General features: G+C 44.9%; 1 pseudogene; it reads right to left on the bottom strand.

Moving 5' to 3' along the window:
• The window catches only part of LOC105721427 (cAMP-dependent protein kinase catalytic subunit gamma-like), a 59,115-nt pseudogene that overhangs the window by 7,722 nt on the left and 32,660 nt on the right, over positions 1-18,733 (bottom strand).

Genomic DNA, 18,733 nt, shown 5'->3' with positions numbered 1-18,733 from the left:
AGTTATTTCTTCCCAACTAGACACATGCTGAAAGTTTAAAGGAATTCCTGGCTTAAATCCAAGCTCACCATGGACTTGGGTATGGTCCTTTTGTCTCTGGGCTTCAGAGCCTGGGTTTTTACACAGGTAATCAAGTTAAGATGAGGTCATTGGGATGGGCCCTAATCCAATATGATTGGTGTTCTTTATAGGAGGACAGAGCAGTCACGGGAAGACACAGACACAGGAGGGAGGCTGTCATGAGGGCAGAAACTGGAGTTATGTAACTGCAGGCCAAAAACACCAAAAACTGCCGACAAACCATCAGAAGCTAGGAGAGGCAAGTAAAGGTTACCCCACAGATTCCAGAGGGTGTGTGGCCATACCAGCATCTTGGTTTCAGACTTCTGGCCTCCAGAACTCTGAGACAATTAGTTTCTGTGGTTCGAGCCGCCCCAGTTTATGGCACTTTGTTGCAGTGCCCTGGGAAACTAAGACACAGGCCAACTTTGTTTTCTAATTTTTTTAATCACTCCATACCTTCTGTATTTTTACAGCTAAAGTATAACAATGAGTTATTGTGTTTAAAACCATACACAGATGATTATTTAAAATTTTGAATAATACATATGTTAATCAGGGCTTTCTAGAGCAGCAAAATCAATAGGATGGGTGGATCGATAAACAGATGATAGATATGAGGTGATTTATTATGGGAATTGGCTCATGTGATTACAGAGGCCAAGAAATCACATGTATTAGTCCGTTCTCACGCTGCTATAAAGAACTGCCCAAGACTGGGTAATTTATAAAGGAAAGAGGTTTAATTGACTCATAGTTCTACGTGATTAGGAGGCTTCAGGAAACTTACAATCATGGAGGAAGGGGAAGCAAACATGTCCTTTTTCTCATGGCGGCAGGAGAAGGAAGTGCTGAGCCAAAGGGGGAGGAAGCTCTTTATAAAACCATCAGATCGGCTGGGCATGTTGGCTCACACCTGTAATCCCAGCACTTTGGGAGGCTAAGGTGGGCAAATCACAAAGTCAAGAGACCGAGACCATCCTGGCCAACATGGTGAAACCCCGTCTTTACTAAAAGTACAAGAATTAGCTGGGTGTGGTGGTGTGCACCTGCAGACCTAGGCACTTGGGAGGCTGAAGCATGAGGATCACTTGAGCCTGTGAGGCGGAGGTTGCAGTAAACCAAGATCACGCCACTGCATTCCAGCCTGGCGACAGAGCGAGACTCGTATCTCAAAAAAAAAAAACAAAAACAAAAACAAAAACCAAAAACAAACAAACAAACAAAAAAATCAGCTCTCATGAGAATTCACTCGCTATCACAAGAACAGCATGAGGGAACCACTCCCATGATTAAATTATCTCCCCGGGGCCCCTCCCATGACATGTGGGGATTATGGGAACTACAATTCAAGGTGACATTTGGGCGGTGACATAGAGCCAAAGCGTATCATCCCACAAAATGCCATTTGTAAGCTGGAGAACCGTGAAAACTGGTGCTGTAATTTAGTCTATTTCCAAAGGCCTGGGCACCAGGAAGCCCAGTAGTGTAACTCCCAGTCCAATGCCAAAGGCCTGTCCAAGGGCAGGAGAAGATGGATATCCCAGCTCAAGGGCAGAGAGTGAATTTGCCCTTCCTCTGCCTTTTTGTTCCATTTGGGCCATCAGTGAATTGGGCAATGCCCTTCTATACTGGCAAGGGCAGATCTTCTTTACCTGGTCTACTGATTCAGGTGCTAATTTCTTCCAGAAACATCTTCACAAACACACCCAAAAGTCATGTTTTACCAGCTCGTTGGAAGTCCCTTAGCCCACTCAAATGGACACATACGATTAACCGTCACAGTACAGAAGTGTATCAAATAAAAATTAATGCCTCCCATAATCTAGCCCAGTGGCAATAACTTGTGTCTTAAATTAATATGTATTAATTACCTAATTTCTTTCAAACTAAGCATTGTGTACACATTGGTCAACAAAACAGACTTTTTCTTCTGTGCACATGTAAAACTCTTGTGGTTTTGTGTTCTTAAAAATGCATGAGTTGGCTGGGTGTGGTGGCTCACGCCTGTAAACTCAGCAATTTGGGAGGCCAAGGTGGGAGTATCACTTAAGCCCAGGAATTCGAGACAAGCCTGGGCAACAGAGTGAGATCTTATTTCTACAAAAAAATTTTAAATGAGGTAGGAGGATCACTTGAACCTGGGAGGTCAAAGCTACAATAAGCTGTGATTGTGCCACTGCGCTCCCGCCTGAGTGACAGAGGGAGACCCTGTCTCAATAAAAAAATAAATAAAATACAAATTTTAAAAATGTCTGGGTTGTTTCTATGAACATTCATGACTTATAATTTTAAAAAAGGCAGAAAATAAACAAATAAAATTTTGGATGGGAGGAACAAGGAAGGAGCCTTAAGGAGACATACCTGTTGCTCTTCCTCCTCTTTGGCTCAGGGGAGGAGAAGGGAAGCCTGGTATTTCTCTTAAATGAGTGGCTTTCTAGTTTGCAGATTCATCCAGCCAGAACTGCCGGGTACCTTTAAGGATACAGCGACTCTAGGAGCGTGACCTCCTGCAACAAGCAGGCTCAAGGTGGAGTCCCAGCTCTACCCCCTCTTTCCCACACTGTTTCATGAAAGAGTGTTGTATCCAAAATGACCCCCAAACTCCAAAGGGGCCGAGAAACCAAAGAAAGGCAGACAAATCCAGTTTTCTGGCTTGGGGAGATTTATTAAGGGGAGCTTACAGGCAGAGGTATGGTCTTGGGCAGCTGAAGGACAGGTGGATCTCTGCACTGCCACCCCGCAGACCCACCCCGCAGACCCACGGCCTATATTTTGGGGCAAAAGTGTATGTGCTCTGGGAGGAATGTGTAGGTGGCTGAGAGAATGCTGCAGGCATCACAGCCTGTGATTTCTGCAAGAGCACCAAGGTTGTTTTGGAGGAAACCTACAATGAATAGGTGTCCCACGTAAAAAGTAATACATCAACTAGACATTTTAGAGGCATTTCCAGAGTCAGCGTTCGTCAGGCAAATGAGCATTTCAGATAAAGTCACTCTTAGCCCTACACTTGGCTATGTGGCTGACCTGATTTTTCTTTAATTGCCTCCATTTCCTCATCTGTACCATGAAGCTACCAGTACCTACCAGCGCTAGACTATCTCCAAGAGCTCCCGACTCCTACTCCCATCCCTTCATGAGTGAAATGAAGAGGAAATTTAACATTCCTGGCCTTTGAGGACCAAAGAATTTTGCAATCAAAGTCCCACTTCTTCTACATGAGTTTCTGAACTCCTGCTATTTCCCTCAATAGTGAGTTTTATTCGCGCTTAAATCATCCAAGTGATGGTTGAGATGGTTCTGCCTACCTTTGAAGGCAACAAAGTCTTCAGAAAGGCTCTTTCATTTGCACACCCAGACGTCACAACATGGTACCATATTTGCCTGGAATGGAAAGATAGAAGAGGTGATTTTTAAAAGTTGACTTCCTGTGAGAACTTTTGCTAGGTGCTATAGACACAAGGATGAATTTCACAGCATAGTGCAGAGAAGGGGCTTCGCATAAAATAAAAAGACTATAGCATACAGTGGCAAGGTTCCCGTAGGTGCAGTGTGAGTTCCTGGTACAGTGAGTGATGAGTTCTCTCTCGTGAGAGAGGCACAGGGACTGAGTAACGTCTCCAGAGAGGGGGATTGAAAAGCTAGGCCTTGAGGAATAGGTGATAACAGCTAATGCTGATGTGAAACCTGCTACAAGCCAAGCCTGGGCCGTCACTGAGCAAATGCTATTTCATCTCGTGCAGCAGTGCTCTGAGCTAGGCACCAGCTGCATCTTCACAAGAGTCTGTCTTATTCCACTTACCAGGCACATAATCTCAGGAGTTCGTAAATTTGGGACCAGACTGAAATGCTTAGGGGTATTAGTTATGTGAGCTGCACAACAAATGACCACACACTTAGCAGCCTAACACAGCACACGTTTACTATCTCCCAGTTTCTGTGGGCAGGAACCGGCGCAGCTCCTCAGTCCTCCAACTCACGGTGTCTTACCCGGCTGCAATCAACGTGTCAGCTACAGCTGGGGTTGTCTCAAGGCTTAACTGGCGTGGACTCACTTTCAGCTTTTAAGCAGCTATTAGGCTGCAGGACCTATTAGTGTATGGCCAGGCAGGCCCCTCCACAAGACAGCTGGCTTTATCAGAGCACACAGTCAAGAGGGCAGGAGACAGTCCCAGGGAGACAGAAGGCAGGGTCTCTTATAACCTAATCTTGGAAATGACATCATCCTTTTTGCTGCATTCTACTGGTTAGAAACAAGTCACCTGGTTCAGCCCACACTCAAGGGAAGGGGATTACAGAATATAAATACACATAAATGGGGACCAGTATAGGAGACTGCCGGCCACACCTGGGACAACTGAGAAGAAACTGAGCTCAGCCAATAGGCAATCACTCTGCCCCTTCTTCAGTTCACCATTTGTGTGTACATACGTATAGTATATGTAGTGTGTGTATACAAATATATATGTGATGTGTGTATACATATATAGTATATATATTGTGTGTGTATACACATATAGTAAATGTGGTATGCGTGTGTGCATATATAGTATATGTGGTAAGTGTGTATACATACATATGTGGTGTGTGTGTATACATGTATAGATGTGATGTGTGTGTATACATATATAGTATATATGGTGTGTGTATACACATATACGGGGTATGCATATGGGGTATGCATGTATGCATATATAGTATATACAGTGTGTGTGTATATGCACACATAGTATATATAGTGTATGTGGTATGTGTATACATATACCGTGTATGTGTTGTATATACATATATGTAGCATATGTAGTGTGTGTGTATACACATATAAAGTATATGTGGTGTGTGTATACACGTATGAGTATATGTCAGTGTGTGCATATACATATATATGGTATATGTGGTGTGTGTGTATGTAACTTTTATTGAATCATGTAGTTTGAAAAAATAACAAATTATTAGCCTGGATCTCAATAGATTGATTATCAGCAGGAACAAGAGATGGTCAGAAGCATGTTTTAGGATATCGTACTATGCACATTGATTGGAACAGATTGCTTTTCTAGGTCAGTTTCCAAAAGGGTAACAGCGCCAAGGGCTGAGTGTAAGTGGGTGAAAGCTGAGATGTGAGTGAAACGGGGGCTTGAGGGACTGGGGGTAGGGAGAAAAGGCCAAGCAAGCCGGAGCTGGAAATTCCTTCCAGACTTAATCATCCCGGGCATCATTAGTAACCAAAGCGAGACTTCAGAACATATGTTTTGTGTTGACAGCAGACCCTTAATTAAAACAGCCCCAGTGAAGAATAGCCTGATTAAAGAAAAGTACTGCTTAAAGAACAATTTGATGCCGACTGATACGGGTTGGCAGAGGGTGGGTGATTCCCTCTCTGGTTCTCCTGTGCTCCCAGAGCAGGGGGAGTGCTCCTGGTGTGTCAGGCAATGTGTGACGCCATTTCCCAGTCTCCGTCTCATTTACACCTCAAAACCCATTTCATTTCCATTTTAGAGATGAGGGAACTAAGCCCGACAGGGGAGGTGATTTGCTGAAGGCCCCCAGCCCACTAGCCTGGTCACAGCCCTAAGCTAAGGGGTCTTGTTTTCTGTAGCTTTCCCTCGCACACAATTTCAGTGGTTCTAATGAATCAGAATGTCTTGTCAGTTATAAAAACCATATGCCTCTTCGACATAGTCCCTCATGGAAACCCAGTGATTTTAAGCGCTGGATGTTGCTCAAGGGCACAGCCAGTCTAATATTCACATTTCCTTTATGGTCTGGAAAATCCTGGGACAGGATCGCAATGCCCTGTGCAGTTGTCTGTCTGCATTTCCAGGAAGTGACAGAGATGTGAACGTTGGGGCGAAGAACAAGGAACACCTATTCCGTCAGACAGCTGAAATCAGTTTGGGTTTGGATGAAATGAACCACTTCCTGGGAAAATTAGACCTCTTCGGAGGAAATTAGGTTGTCTCAGGAAACAAATTCACTTTAATGTCAGTGTGGGGTGGAGGCTTTAGAGGATGGGCAGAGAATCTGATCTGGCGGAGGACACCGCTGAGGCTTCACTTTTGTGGTCCGTTCCCCAGAGAAGCGCACACGGTAAGAAGACCTGTACCCCAACTAGACACCCGACTCTCACCGGCTATCACTGAGGCTGGCCTCACTGCAAACTTCCACCCCCAGGAAACTCAGGAGAAAGGATATGCTTGTGAATGGCTTTTCATGAATGCCTTCTGAAGGATTCTCTTTGTTTATGGTAACAACAGCCAGCATGGATCGAGCGCTTACTGTGTGCTGGGCACTTTTCCTGTATTATGGCATTTAATCCTCACAAGAGTTCTCGGAGGTGATACTATTATATACTTAAATACCCCACTTAAACACTTCCTTTTACTGTACCCTTTAATGAGAAAGACAATTTTTAACTTCAGTGAAACAGGAATTTTTTATCCTAAATGGTAAACTTTCATAGATAAAGTAAAAACCAGGGTTAGAATTTAATTGACTAGGCTGAGCGCTGTGGTTCACACCTGTAATCCCAGCACTTTGGGTGGCCGAGGCGGGCGGATCACCTGAGGTCAGGAGTTCGAGACCAGCCTGGCCAAAATGGTGAAACCCCGTCTCTACTAAAAATACAAAAATTAGCCGGGCGTGGAGGTGTGCACCTGTAGTCCCAGCTACTCGGGAAGCTGAGGCAGGAGAATCGCTTGAACCCGAGAGGCAGAGATTTCAATGACCCAAGATCGCCCCACTACAGCCAGGGAGATAGAGCGTGACTCCATCTCAAAAAAAAAAAAAAAGGATTTAACTGACTGACCCATCTGGCTGTTACTTGCTTCAACGAATAGGTGGGACTGTCTGCTGTTCTAGAACCTTCCTCTCTCCCATGGCTACTTTCCCCCACTCTGTCATAGCTGGTGGATCCCATGTGGTCATCTGACCCAGCTGTGCCAGTGGGCCCCTTCCCTGTGGTTTGGTTTTGAGATCAAACAACATGCAAGCCAGTTACACTCTGGTGGCTGAAAAGATGGCATTAAAAATCTCAGACCGTGTCACCATGTATCCTACCTCAGAAGAGGCAGTCTACAGTAAAAGAAAATAAAACTGCTTATAGAGGAAAGCCGAGAACTAAGGCAGAAACAGTTCCAGAACATCCTATGTCCCGGTTCTGGTTGTGCCTGAGCCCAGCTGAGCAGTTATCCTTCCCGAGGCCTAGTTCCTCATCCCTTCCTTGGATTTATGTACCAGCAAAGTTCTCTTTTTACTTAAGAGTTTGAGTTTCTTTTTTCTTTCTTTCTTTAAGTTCTGGGATACGTGTGCAGAATGTGCAGGTTTGTTATACGTGCCCCGTGGTGGTTTGTTGCACCTATCAATCCGTCATCTAGGTGTTTTTTTTGTTTTGTTTTGAGACAGAATATCACTCTTGTTGCCCAGGCTGGAGTGCAATGGTGTGATCTCAGCTCACAGCAACTTCTGCCTCCTGGGTTCAAGTGATTCTCCTGCCTTAGCCTCCAGAGTAGCAGGGATTACAGGCATGTGCCACCATGCCCTGCTAATTTTGTATTGTTAGTAGAGATGGGAGTTTCTCCATGTTGGTCAGGCTGGTCTCGAACTCTTGGCCTTAGGTGATCCTCCTGCCTCAGCCTCCCAAAGTGCTGGGATTACAGGTGTGAATCACCTCACCCAGCCTCGCCATCTAGATTTTAAGCCCCGCATGCATTATGTATTTGTTGTAATGCTTTCTCTTCCCTTGCCCCCCACCCACTGACAAGCCCCAGCCTGTGATGTTCCCCTCCCTGTGTCCATGCGTTCTCACCGTTCAACTTCCACTTTTGAGTGAGAGCACGCGGTGTTTGGTTTTCTGTTCCTGTGTTAGTTTGCTGAGAACGATGGTTTCCAGCTTCATCTGAGTTTGAGTTGAGTTTCTAATACTTGCAATCAAGAGTCCTAACTAATAAATATATGAGGGCATTCCCCTGGGGGCCAGATCCAGTCCACTGAAAGATTGGGTGCAGCATAAGATAAGACAGGCTTCAGTGGCACCTCCATTCCTGTGAGTCCATGCAGGGTCAACTCAAGGTTTACAACAAAGAGCCAGGGCCACCAGCCTGAGCTGACTTCATTATCAGGCGCTGCTGTGGTCAGAAAGACAATTGCTATATGCTAGTCAATTCAAGCTGTGTTCCAAAACCAAAGCCCACAAAAAAGGTCAGTCTCTCTGTCAAGACGTTGAGAAATGCAATGAGAAAATTAACCCATTTTTACCTCCAGGCTCCTTTATGAAGCTGGAGGGACTATTCAATTTGATTATCAAGGGAGATCCAGCCAAGCAGTGGGGTGCCACAGTAGCTGGGAATACAGGCTTGGGGCAGACAGCCTGCAGCTGAATCCTGGAACCATCCCAGGTTGCTGGGGAGCCTGAGCCTGACTCTCCATCTATGAAGTCGGGATAATGATGGCCCCTGTTTGACACTTACCTTAAGGAGTACCCAGGATGCCCCATGTAGATAGGGCTGCACTGCGCGGGGAGCATTGTACAGACCCTCAGAGATATCCATGGAATGACCCTAATGGATATTTCTGGAAACGAGGATGTCCACCTGAATCAAGAGAAGATGCAAAGTGCTGGACACCTTGGCCCCCTTGGAAATTTACAAGCATATTAATGTGTTAAAGGCTCTGAAAAGTTCCACAGCAGAAACCTTTTTATTTTTTATTAAAACAGTGTTTCTCAAATTTAGCCACAGAATCAAGGTTGTTTTCTTTTTTCCCCCACACAACACTTTAATGCTGGCCTAAATATCTAATATCCCAACTTTTGTTAATTTTTCCCCAGGGCAAAAACAAATAACTTCACCAGCAAATCTGCCGTGAAAATCCTATATATCCCATCCAACTGTTAGATGCTACCAGCATGGTTTATTCCTTCTGGGTTGGTGTGACTTACTTGGTGTTCGTATGTACAAAACAATGGGCAAGTTCTGTATCTGTCTAGATTTACTAGGAGAGAATAAGCAAGTTACGTTGCTTTGGGGAAATTTCTAAATGAGGCCACCATCCTGGGAATATAAACAAACAATCAGACCAAAAGTGTGTCTTTTATCTGTACTGGTTACTAAGGGGCTGAATGTTTAGGAAAAAAGTAACTGTAAGAGAATCTGCATATCACAGCATCCATGTGACAAACTCACAGCTCAGGACAGGCAGAAATCCACGAGGTGTGACGATGGAACAAGGGACAAGGTTATGAGTCTCAGCTCAGATTTTTGCTGACCGTGACTTTGGGCCAGCCATGCCACCCTTCTTTGCCTTAGTGAGCTCTTCTGATCCTTGAGAAAAATAGTACTACCTCCCTTCTGCAGTCATTTCTCTGATCAGGTGAGGATATCGCTGTGAAGGAATTTCGTCAGCAGGAAAGCCTGTAATCTACTGCTTACAGATGATACAAAATTCATTGTGTGTCGTATCAAAAGAGCATAAGACAATTGAAGTTTTGTGGACAATGTTTGCATATAACAGGGGGCAAACGTTTTCAGTAAAGGGCTAGACGGTAAATGTTCTAGGCTCCGCCACAAATCTGCAACAGCGGAATGAAAGCAGCCACAGTGAGAATGTAGATGGATGGATGAGGTTGTGTGCTAATAAAGCTTTATTTATAAAAATAGGTGGTCAGATTGGGCCCATGAGCTGTAGTTTAGCAGCTATAGACCCCTGATCTATAAGACCCACAAGAAATCTGCAGAATATAAAAGCTACAGTTTGCAAGGATGGTGAGATTTTGTGGTACTTAAACAAAATTAATTTTCATTTAATATTATAATGACCCCTTTACGGTGAGTAAAATTGGTGTCTTTTACTAAACTAACCATGTTCTAAAAAGATTCCAAGGACTGTCCTGGGATTCCTACAGGCAGCCGAACTGTGGATCCTGGGAACAACTTTCAATTCCCCCTTCCTTTGCTCCAAATTCCAGCTCAGTAGGGGTCCTTGGGACCTTTCCCACATCATAGCCCGGCCTGTTTCTGTGGGAGGAGAGGCCCGCATACCATTCCGGAACCGCTGTCTTCGAATTATGCTAGCTGGACGCTTCGTTTTGTTGGCTGTAACTAGACGGGCTCACACAAAGAAACCACACGCTATATTAGAGGTTCTCACTGGGGCAATGCTGCCCCCAGGAGACATCTGTCGAGGTCTGGAGACATTTGGTGTTATCACAACTGCGGGGTCAGCGGGGCGGGGGGCGGGGGGGGGAGGGGGCAGGTAGGGGTGGCATCGTTACTGACATACGGTGGGCAGAGGCCAGAAATGCTAGTATCTTACTGTGCACAGACCAACCCCCACCACAACAGAGAAATATCTAGTCCAAAATGTCGATAATGTCAGCGTGGAGAAACCCTGCTCTATACGGATAGACTTTATGCTCAGATTAAATTACCATTTGTTTACTTATTTACACTTCTGTGCCCCGCTTTGTAATAACAAGTTATATTTTCCCCAGATGCTTTAGTGAAGTGGCTGGTATTGACGTGAGGCCAGCCTATTTTACATCCACACTGCTGGGAAACTACAGAAAGAGCGTAGTAATTATTGATTTGTTTTATATATGATGAGCTTAAATGTGAATTATATGGCGTCATGTACCCTCAGTTCCTCCTGGGTCTGGGTTAGGTTAAAGCGGAAACGTGCAGAAGCAGCTGAAGATCATTTATTTGTGGACATATGTGTTAATATCCTTTTTCGTCTCTCCCTCGTCCTTTTACAAAGACGTTAAGTTTAATATCAGTAATAAGGGATGGAGAAACGGAAGGGAGAGTGTGTTCTGGAATCTTTTAAATGTCCTACAAGGACCACTGGTGATTATAATAATAATGCAAATTAATAAGGAACACTTTTTGAGCATGTTCTATGCTCCCGACCCTGTGTGCGGCCCCGACAACTCTGACCATTGTCTCGCCGAGGCTGGCAGCATCCCGGGGAGGTCCACACTGCCGTCGTTTAGAAGTTTAACGACTCGCCCAAAGACATCCAGGTCCCTACAAGTGGCCACGGGAGTAACTTAGACAGTCTGGCTCCAATCGTTAACTCTTAACCCCATGTTTGTATTTATCTGTCTCCACGTGCCCCCGTCCCCACCCCACCAGTCTAAAAGTTCTTGTTTATAGTCCCTGCAGGGCCCAGGACCAGGCTTCCCTCTCAGCCCCTGAACTTAATCGAATTGAATCAAAACCAGATTTCACCTCCGCGGAGAGTGAGCCTCTCGCAGGCGGCCGCACGGGGGCGCGCTGGTGCCAGCCACGTGCGCGTCGCGGTGGAGGAGCTCAGGCTGGAGCCCCAAACCAGCCCGGGCCAGAGGGAAGGGGAGAGAATGGAAACCTTCCTGGGGTAGGGGTTTGGGGAAGGTTTCTGTGAGGAGGAGCCGCCGCCCTACTTCAACACATTAGCGCATGTTTTCTGCATTGCAAAGACAAATATGATTCCATCAGGGAATGGCTATAACCACTTAATTAGCTAAGTCCCTATTGTTGAAACACAGTGATGAATTCAGCAACTGCCCGTTTAAATGGCGTGGAAATACGTGTTCTCCAGGCCAGACACTGGGCTGTTCTCAGGCATGTGTTCCTTTGCTTTCCCTGGGCACCGGGACAGTCGCCAAGGGCTGATCTTCATTTGGAAAAGAGAATTTGTTCTGCAGCCCTGTCCATTTCCTTCCAGAGAGTTCTTTCTCCTTTGTAAGGCCCTGCTCACAGGCCCTAATACTCCAGGTGGCATCTCAAGAGTGACCACCACTCTGACGTCCCAACTCAGACACTCTAGAGAGTGAGAGATGGACCCTTTGATAACTAGGTCAGAACAACAGGCATGAACTTCTATCTCCCTTCATCCAACAAAGGCCCCTAAAAGCTCCCCTGGTCTCATCTCATTGCTGGGGAGCCATCCACTCAGCAGGTGCAAGGCTGAACTAACCTCTCTCTGCTGTTGACCCGCTTCTCCTCCCTTACTCTCCACTGCAAGCCAGTTCACAGAGTGGTGGTTCCTTAAATGGTTTGTCATTTAAGGATGGCTGATGGTTAGTACATGAAGAGTTTATCCTTGACTACACAGCTTTCTAATGCAGTTCTAAAGCAGGTCTCATGAAGATACTTTTTTCTGAACATGAATGTATCACAGACTTCCTCTACTTCCCTATTTAAAATGAAAACCCCCTCACTTCTATCCGTCTTCCTTGCTTTATTTTGCTCCAAGGCATTTGTCATTACCTTATGCGCTATATGTTTTACTTAGTTTTGTCTGTTAGTTCGTGTCTTTGTCTCCAGCCCCTGGAACAACTCTGTAAATTGCTCTCAGTCTCAGCCCCCTGAGCTCAGCTTAAGTATACAGATCTCTCTGCTGGTGAGGTTGTGGAGAAAAAGGAACGCTTACACACTGTTGGTGGGAGTGTAAATTAGTTCAACCATTGTGGAAGACGATGTGGTGATTCCTCAAAAACCTAAAATCAGAAATACCATTCGACCCAGCAATCCTGTTACTGGGTATATACCCAGAGGAATATAAATCATTCTACTATAAAGACACATGCGCACGTATGTGCATTGCAGCACTGATCACAAGAGCAAAGATATGGAATCAATCTAAATGCCCAACAATAGTAGACTGGATGAAGAAAATGTGGTACATATACAGCATGGAATACTATGCAGCCATAAAAACGAACAAAGTCATGCCCTTTGCAGGAGCATGTATGAAGCTGGAGGTCATTATCCTTAGCAAACTAAGGCAGGAACAGAAAACCAAATGCCACATGTCCTCACTTATAAGTGAAAGCTAAAGGATGAGAACACATGGACGCATGCAGGGGACCAACCGACACTAGGGCCTGACAGAGTGTGGAGGGAAGGAGAGGGGAGAGGGTCAAGAAAAATAACTGATGGGCACTAGGCTGAACACCTGGTGTCTAAACAATCTGTACGACAAATCCCATGACACAAGCTGACATATATAACAAACCTGCACGTGTACCCCTGAACTTGAAATAAAAGTTAAATAAATAAATGAATTTGTTTTAAATGTATAGATCTCTCAATCTACCCAGTAGACACTACAATATCTGCCAGTTTTTACCGATGGCACCTATCGGGTACTATTCTAATCACCTGCATGACAAAATAGTCTGTACACCAAACCCTCACGACGTGCAACTTACCTATGTTACAAACCTGCGTGCGTACCCCGAACCGTAAATAAAAGTTTTTTTAAAAAAATCAATGTGGGCCAATCACTAAAACACAAGTGCTCTGGTCAACCTGGGCAGTGCTGATTCTGTAGGGCTGGAGAGGGTGAGGTGTCTACTTTAACAAGCATCCCTGCTCCTCTGGATCTGAGAGCATGGAAAACCATGTCCTTTGGCAATAGAGCCCTGTCCCCAGGCCACCCCACCCCACCTTACTCTGTAACCTGCTTCCAGATCCCACCCTCCAGCTCAGGCCTCTAATCCTCCTCCACTTGAGATGCCAAAATAATCTTCTGTAAAGCAGAAATCTGTCCCTGATACTTCCCCACTGAAGCCATTCAGCAGCTTCTCCTTGGCTGGCCAAAGGAAGCTGTGAGAATAATGTCTGTGGCATGGCTGCTAAGCCCTGGGGCCTTGGGGGAAGCAAGTTAGACTGTAAATCTCAGTACACTGTAGATAGGAACAGTTCCCCAGGGTTATCACCAGGCTTCTCAACCCGGGGACTACTGACATTTTGGACAGGACAGCTGTTTGTTGTGGGGGCTGTTTTGGGCATTGCAGGGTGTTAGCAGCATGCCTGGCCTCCACCCAATAGATGCCAATAGCAGCCCCACCCCCAGCATGACAACCAAAAATGTTTCCAGACATTGCCAAATATTCCCTGGGGGTCAAACCTCCTTCCTCCTCCCCCTGGTTGAGAATCACTGGATTATTATAAAAACTAAATAAAAAAGATTCATGGAAAGCATTTAGCCCAGTGCCTAGAATGTAGAAACTGCTCTTCAATGCTTACCCCAACCCATCACTCCAGGCTTCCCTTCCTGCCCGTTTGCCATCTTTATTTCATCCATCTGTCTCTTCCTGCAGTTAGGTTTCCTCCTTTTTTTTTTTTTTTTTTTTGAGATGGAGTTTTGCTCTTGTGCCCAGGCTGGAGTGCAATGGCGAGATCTCGGCTCACTGCAACCTCTGTCTCCTGGATTCAAGTGATTCTCCTGCCTCAGCCTCCCGAGTGGGGGGATCACAGGCCCCCACCACCACGCTTGGCTACTTTTTGTATTTTTAGTAGAGATGGGGTTTCACCAACTTGGCCAGGCTGGTCTTGAACTCCTGACCTCAAGTGATTCACCTGCCGGGCCTCCCAAAGTTCTGGGATTATAGGTGTGAGCCACCGCGCCCACTAGGTTTTCTCCTCTCTTCACAGGTATCCCACTGTGTTATAACTGTCTTATTTTTTGTTGTTGCCTACCTACCAAGACTGTGGGCAACTCAAGGGTACAGGTGGGGTTTCATTCTTGTGTGTGTCCATGGTACCAATGACACAGCCAGGCGCAGTAGCTCACACCTGTAATCCCAGCACTTGGGAGGCAAAAACGGGCAGATCACGAGGTCAGGAGTTCACAACCAACCTGGCCAATATGGTAAAACCTTGTCTCCACTAAAAATATAAAAACTGGCTGGGCGTGGTGGTGTGTGCCTGTAGTTCCAGCTACCTGAGAGGCACTTGAACATGGGAGGCAGAGGTTGCAGTGAGCCAAGATCACGCCACTGCACTCCAGCCTGGGCGACACAGTGAGACTCCGTCTCAAAAATAAATAAATAAAAATAAGTGCCATTGCCATTACACTCGTACTGATGCTTTACCAGGTCCTGATTCTGTTCCAGGCACTGTACTATCTTCCTTAATCCTCCTGACAGTCCTCAGAGACTCATGCCGTTCTCATTCTTCCTGTACAGACAAGGATGGTGAGGCCCAGTGAGGTAAGTCACTCACCCAAGGTACAGCTAGACCGCACTCAAACCTAGGTCAGTCTGGCTCCAGGGCCCATGCTCTAAATCAGAGCTTAGCAAACTTTTTCTGCAAAGAGCCTAGTAGTAAATATTTTAGGCTTTGCCTGCCGGTCTCTACCTCAACTGCTCCAACTCTGCTGTCGTAGCACAAAAGTAGCTGTCGGCATTATGAAAATGAGGGAGCCCAGCTGAATATCAGTAAAACTTTACATGGAAACTAAAATTACAATTTTATATCAATTTTTGGTATTATGAAAAATTTTATTTTTTATTTTATTTTATTTTATTTCCCACAGTTTAAAAATGTAAGCCCCGTTCTTGGCTCATGGACCACACAAAAGGTGGTGGCAGGTCCAATTAGGCCCACGAGAGTAGTTTCCCAAGCCCTGCTCTTAGCCAATGCACTCAGACAGAAATGACCGTGAGCCAGGAAGACCAGGAACACTGGAAATCCAGTCTCTTTTTTCATGGCACCAGAAAGTCGGTGCTGCCTTGGTTTTGCCCTTGACCTTTCTTGAGGGCAGCCATAATTACAAGTCGTGGAGAGATATGGATGAAGTCGTGTAGCAGTTAAGTAGTGCAAATCCAGAGAGGTCCAGTAAAGACCCACTGTGCGTAGATGCTAGAAAGGCTTCCTGACAACACTCAACACAAAGCTCTCAACTCAACTACACGTGATATCCTCATTGGGAGGCACTCCATCACAGGGGTTTCTTCAGGGCCATCCTCTGATGCCCAGATGCACTTGTGCAACTCACAAAGAGAAATAAGAATTGTATGACCAAGCAAAAACTCCAGTGTGGGATGGTTATGACAGAACAATATGACCTTAAGCACTGAACTCTGGAGAAATTTCAGGCAGGGAAGTCTTGATAGTTCCTTAAGGCTCCTGATGAAGGGAAGCTGCTTTGGACGGCATGTTTGCATCCCTGCTGCAAATTCACGTGTTGAGATCCCAACCCCTAATGTGATAGTATTAGGAAATGGGGCCCTAACAAGGGCGAAACCCTTGCAAATGCCTTCTATGGTTTAAAACTTCCCCCAAAGTTATGTGTTGAAAACTTAATCTTCAATGTAACTTTGAAAGGTGGAACATTTTAGAGGTGATTATACAATGAGGGCTCTGTCCTCATGAATCTATTAATGCTGTTATCTCAGGAGTGAGTTCCTAATGAAAGGATGAATGTGAGCCCTTCTGTTCTCTCCCGTGTGAGTATTCTCTGGCCCTTCTGCTTTCTGCTATGGGGTGACGCTGCAAGAAAGCACTCACCAGAGGCAGCTCCTCACTCTTGGACTTTCTAGCCCCAGAATTGTTAGAAATAAATCTCGGTTCATTATAAATTACCCAGTCTGTGGTTTCTGTTATAGCAGCACAAAATGAACTAAGACAGTGCTCTTATAAGATGAGCTGTGAGGGGCCGAGCTCAGTGGTTCACGCCTGTAATCCCAGCTCTTTGGGATGCCAAGGCAGGCAGATCACCTGAGATCAGGAGTTCAAGACCAGCCTGGCCAACATGGTGAAACCCTGTCTTTACAAAAAAAACAAGAATTAGCCAGGTGTGGTGGCACACACCTGTACTCCGAGCTATTTAGGAGGCTTCGGCAGGAGAATCACTTGAACCTGGGAGGCAGAGGTTGCAGTGAGCCACGATTGCCCACTGCACTCCAGCCTAGGCAACAAGAGCAAAACTCCATCTCAAAAATAAAGAAATAAATAAAGAAGAAGGAGAAGAAGAGATTGAGAACTTGTTCTCCCTCTCTGCTCTCCACCAAGTGAGACTACAAAGAGAAGTTGACCATCTGCAAATCAGGAAGACAGCTGCCATGAGACACCAGATCTGCTGGTGCCTTAATCTTGGACTTCCAGTCTGTAGGACTGTGAGAAATAAGTTTCCATTGTTTAAGCCACCCAGTCTATGATATTTTTTCATAGTAGCCCAAAATTACTAAGAAAGAAGTCAAGAGGGCCGGGGGCAGTGGCTCACGCCTGTAATCCCAGCACTTTGGGAGGCCGAGACAGGCAGATCACAAGGTCAGGAGTTCAAGACCAGCCTGACCAAATAGTGAAACCCTGTCTCTACTAAAAATACAAAAATTAGCTGGGCGTGGTGGCACATACCTGTAGTCTCAGCTACTTGGGAGACTGCGGCGGGAGAATTACTTGAACCTGGGAGGTAAAAGTTGCAGTGAGCCAAGATCTCGCCATTTCACTCCAACCTGGGTGACAGAGGGAGACTCCATCTCAAAAAAAAAGAAATCAAGAAGCCATAATAGTAGTAGATGGTCGGGCAACAATAAACTAAAATAATAATCACAAATAACATTCATGAAGTGCATACTATGTGCTAGGCCTCTCATGTATATTTAATCCTCATTTAATCCTGGGATGCATGTAGAACCATCATCTTCATTTTATACATACAGAAAAAATTGAGGCTTAACATTGTTCAGTAAGTTGCCCAAGATTACACATTAATATAATGTGGAATGAGGATTTTTAAATGTCCTAAGAGTACCCCAGCACTGGCCCTTCAGTCATCACTTCAAACTGCCTTTTTTATTTTGGAAATCATTGTCCACTTGGAAAATACCATTACTCCTCGGCCTTTGTCTACCTCCCTTACCCCAGTAAAACTATATCTTCTTTCTCTGGGCTTCCAAAGAACATTGTTTACCTGAGAACTAAGGAACTTATCACCTTGTAGCATTGTAGCTATTTTTTAACGTGTCTGTCTCCATCTCTAGTCCATAAGCAACCTGAGGACAGGCACTATCCCTTATCTATAGTTACCATAACCCTTAGCTAGTGGCCAAGTGACTACAACATTGTAAAGGTGAACTTAGGTGGTTCAAACTGCCTTGCTGAGTGTTGGAAAAGGACGCATCACCACATACACACACACACACACACACTCACACACACGCCCTATAAACAAATACTAGATTTTTTAGTTTGGGACATTTAAAGAAATCTCTATTGAATCATCAGCTTACCACTAAGTTAATAAAACAGAGACCTCAGGGGCCACACACAACAAAGTCTACAGACTTTCCAAAATTAAATCAGAAAAATCACTAAACAAACAACTCCAACAAGCAGCAAGAAGAAGCCCTAAGGAAAAGGGATTCTTGTTGCTGATTTGTAGAGTTGCCACATTAAAGTATTCAAAATGTCAAGTTTTCACCCAAAAATTACAAAGGATGCAAAGAAACAACAAAGTACAGCCTAGGCAAAAAAAAAAAAAAGGAAACGAATAGAAACTGCCCCCTAGGAAGTGCAGAGAGTGGACTTAACTAGACGAGGACTTTAAGGCAATTCTTTTAAATATGCTCAAATTAAGTATAAAGAACTACAGGAAACCATGATAATGATGTCCCATCAGACAGATCATATTAATAATGATATACAAATTATAAAAAGGAACTAAATAGAAATTCTTGAGTTGAAAAGGACACATACTCAAATGATAAATTCACTTTGAGGAATTCAACAGCAGATTTGAGTAGGCAGAAGAAAGAATCAGCAAACTTGATGATAGGTTAATTGAGATTATCCAGTTGGAGGAGCAAAGAGAAAACAGTACCGAAGAAAAATGAACAGTGTTTTGGATACCTGTGGGAAAAGCATAGCGATGTATGTACAACAGGAATCCCAGAACAAAAGAA

The sequence above is a fragment of the Aotus nancymaae genome, unplaced genomic scaffold, assembly GCF_030222135.1.
Source record: "Aotus nancymaae isolate 86718 unplaced genomic scaffold, 86718_ANA_hifiasm-v0.15.2.pri h1tg000015l_1, whole genome shotgun sequence".
In the NCBI taxonomy this organism is placed as follows: Eukaryota; Metazoa; Chordata; class Mammalia; order Primates; family Aotidae; genus Aotus; species Aotus nancymaae.
Note: the sequence above shows the minus strand (reverse complement) of the source record. Positions and strands in the feature narration are given on the sequence as shown.